Here is a 3,902-nt window from a genome sequence, read left to right on the forward strand (position 1 = left end):
ACTGTATCTGAGACTTTTGATATTGCCCATGAGAGAGAGAATTTAGTTTATGTGCCAACAAAATATTATTTGTTTTGTAAGACAAAATTTCTGCTGTAAAGGTTCAGGGAAGAACTCTAAGATCTCCCAACACACGGCACATGTGACAGTGCTTGCCTGCATCATCAGGGCCAGATTAACCTTTTGTGGGCCCAGTGCCAAACACATTTGTGGGCCCCATGTAATCATTAAGGGCCCCTTGCAAGTATGGACCTGGTGTGGGAGCACCATTGTCTCCATAGTAAACCTGGTACTGAATCTAAGAGATATTTCTCATTTTGATCACACACCTCTGCAAGACCATGTGCATTGCCATATACAGCTTCCTCCGTCCCCAGTTTTTCTCATAGAGCTGTATCCATGTGGCTTTACCAGTGTCCACAGTGAACAGAACTTTCATAGTGATCAGGGGAAACTCCTTACAGATTTATCTCCTTCCTCATTCAGAAGTTCAGTAGCCATGTCTCCAGTACCACCCTATTTCACCAGTCACTATATGTGGTTCTGGTCTCAGCTCAATAAAGTTCCAGAGCCAGCAGATACCTGATCAGTTCTGAGAGATCCTTTCCCTAACCCCCATCCTGCCATTTGAGCAAGCCACTTGTAAACAACATTCTCCCACCCCTGGCTCAGCGAGCACTTAGCCCTTGGGAATCTTAAGTCACCAGCCTTCTTTCTCCCTCTGCTCCCATCTACACACTATTCCACTATGTGGTCACTACCACCTCTCCCTATGCTTGTTTCCCTTCTACCTTGGACATGATTCCCAGTCAGCTGGTCCTTATTCTCCCCCTGCAAGCCTGACTTGCTTCCTCTTTCCCTGATCCCTTTGACATGCCTTTCCTACTGGTGACCTCTGTTCCTTGAGGTTAACTCCAGTTTCTTTATCTGCTCCTAGCTTAATGACCCCCAGAAGTCACAGAGCCACCTATAGCTTTTCTGACTACTGCCATCGGGCCAATTGCCAGAAGCCAGTCTTAGAAACCTGCAGGTACTAACTGCGGGAGGGATGGCAATTCCCAGGCTAAGCATGCTTCAACTTTGCCATGGCAGCACTAGGGACTCCCAATGCTCAGTGCAGGAGCTAGGCAGCTGCAGACTCTGCAGTTAGGTGCTTCCCTATTCTAGGCCATGGCTTTAAGTACCTGAGATGCCCATAATCTGCAGCAGAGGCCCCCAATTCCCATGCAACCCTCAGCCAGCATGTAATCATGCGGCAGGTGCAGCCTGGATGATTTCGGAGGCTGGGGTGCTAGAAAGTATCCCTGAGCAGCAGCTTTGCACCAAGTTCACCCTCCCTCCTCCACGGTGGGACTGGGAACTGGGTCTCACCAGCCCTGGCAGCTTCCCCACTCCCTCTTGCTCCCTTTCCAGTTGATAGCAGCCAAGGAATGCTGGGAGATGTCCTTTCTTTCCTGCTCCAGGACCGGCTCACCAGGCAGGGAGCTACAGTCCCTTGGGCTCCTGGCTCCTGTGCTTGACCCCTGCAGGCAAAGGGTGAGAGCTAGAGCATTATTGTCTGTCTCTGGGCGTGGCAGGGGAATACAATGTATCATGGCCCTGGATACAATGTATCACATTCTAGGGAGTGGGGTGGTGGCGGTCTGCCCACCCCAGGGCTGGCTGGGTCTGCAGTGGCTGGGAGGATAAGATGTTCTCTGGGGCTGGAGGCTGGCCACTATGGTAACCAGGGTTCTCCTTGCACTTGGGGCCTCTCACTGCACTGTGGAAAGGGAGGAAGGAGGCCTTATGGACCCCTTTTGAGTGAAAGCATGGCATAATGGTGCCATTGGCACCATTGTAAACCTGGTTCTATGCATCATAAATGCAAACCACCTATTCTTTGTCAGCGGAGTACATGCTGGACTTGAAAACATGTTGAAAGTCTCAATATTCATTTTGCTACTCAGCCCAGGAAAATCAAAGAAAGACTTGAGGTTTTTCCCTAAGTGCATGTGTGATTTTCCCTTCAGCAGAAAAGAAAGAGTTGGCAAAAAACAAAAAAAACAAACAAAAAACCCTGAAAGCAAGCCAGGCAATATTTTTCATCTTCTTTTCATCAGGATCTGTCTCTGATTAATTGTGAAGTGCCACGGCACATTTGACTTGAGATCTGCTCTGGCAGAGATGAAAGCCAATGATTTTCAAGATCTATCACCTTCATGGCATACATTCATTTTCTTCATTTGCATCTTATACAACCAAATCTGGTCATCAGTCCTGCAGTTGTGGTTGAGTCCAGTAAACCAGTAATTTTCTGATTTGTGTTGGTATGTTTAAAAATAAGGGTGGTATTTTAATTCTCAGTAAATGGGGCTTATCTAGTATTTCCAAACTTAAAATGAACAGAGAAGCTTTTATTTATGTACAAGTCAAATTACATTGCTCAGTCAAGATCTTTCTATATGTAGGTATTAACTTTTACAGTGGAAACATTATACTCTGAGAAAAGCTGTGAAGCTTCCTGGGGTACCAAGGTCTACAAGACACCTCACTACCACCTGCCCTTAATATGAAGAACCCTTAACAGTGCCTGCCCTGGGTCAGCTCCCCATCTCCACTGGCCACAAACAACTCAAGCACTGCCTTCTATGCCTATGCAGGCTCCACTATCCCTCTGCAGGTTGGTGATAGGCACACTCCAACCCATCCATGTGACCTCTTGGAGTGTCTAGCGCCTGTTCCCCTGGACATCAGCAGTATTCTTGGATTCACTGGTCCCAAAGGAACACTATATCCAGTTTACCAGTTATTCCTCATATCACTGCTCTGCTTGACACACAGCACTTAGATGAATTCATAGTGAAAACAAATAAAAATGTATTTAATAGAGATTCAAGTGATAGCAAGTAGAAATTTTGTAAACAAATAGTTACATATAAAATAGAATCATAACACACATTCTGGAGTCTAGACTTAATTAGAAGACACTCTCCTCTTTAATCAAGTATTGCTCACCAGCATTTTACAACCAGAAAGCTGTGATCCCTTGTTCATGAGACAAACCATGCTGGCAGCTTGTCTGTTGCTGCTAGCAGGCTGGCTTACAGGACAACTGACACAGTTGCTGGTAAAAAGCACTTTATTTCCCTTCCCACAGCCATATATAAAGCATTTGTTTATTCCTTTTCTGTTGTTTATCACCCAATGTTCTCATCATTCTTATCTTTGGGTTCCATTATCTTGTGGTGGTAAAGACTCTCAGGTGCTGCTTATCTCATTAGTCCTTAGTTCAGCCAAAGTTTAGTCCTCAGTCCAGCCAAAATCTTCTGGCCTTGTCCTTCAACTTGCCACCCGCAGCCCCGCCTCTTGTACTGTTATTTTCCATTACTTGGCACACATTTCTAAAACATCTGATACTCAGCATTTCCCACACTTGTCCTCTAGGAGACAGATACTGTATGACTCCTTGCATTCTACTCATGTACCAGACTAATCCTTTTAGTCTAACCCTCCTGCTGTGTGTTCCTTCCTGCAGATTTTGTAATCTCGTGTTAATTTTGCAATCTTGATTAGTTGGTGGCACAGTATGCAAATAGACTTACATTCTGAGGCACACAATACACAATAATCAGAAGTAGAGCTAAGCTTCTGCTACTCCTTGCCTGACCAGAACCTGTCAGAGGCATGTCACTATGGAGGCCATTTATCTGGGTTTAAGCCAGACAGTCCTGTTTTTCTGAGGTTTGTCCTCTGTCTAGTACTGAAACAAAACCGAATGTGGTTTTGTCCACATTTGTCAGCGGACACAGACACAGAAGGTACCATTTTGAAAAGTATGCCACTTGCCCCCTACTGTCATGATCTCACACATGCAAAATCACACCAGCAACGGTAGGCCACACCACTCACAGAAGTACCAT

Source organism: Dermochelys coriacea, chromosome 3 (genome assembly GCF_009764565.3).
Source record: "Dermochelys coriacea isolate rDerCor1 chromosome 3, rDerCor1.pri.v4, whole genome shotgun sequence".
Lineage (NCBI taxonomy): Eukaryota > Metazoa > Chordata > Testudines > Dermochelyidae > Dermochelys > Dermochelys coriacea.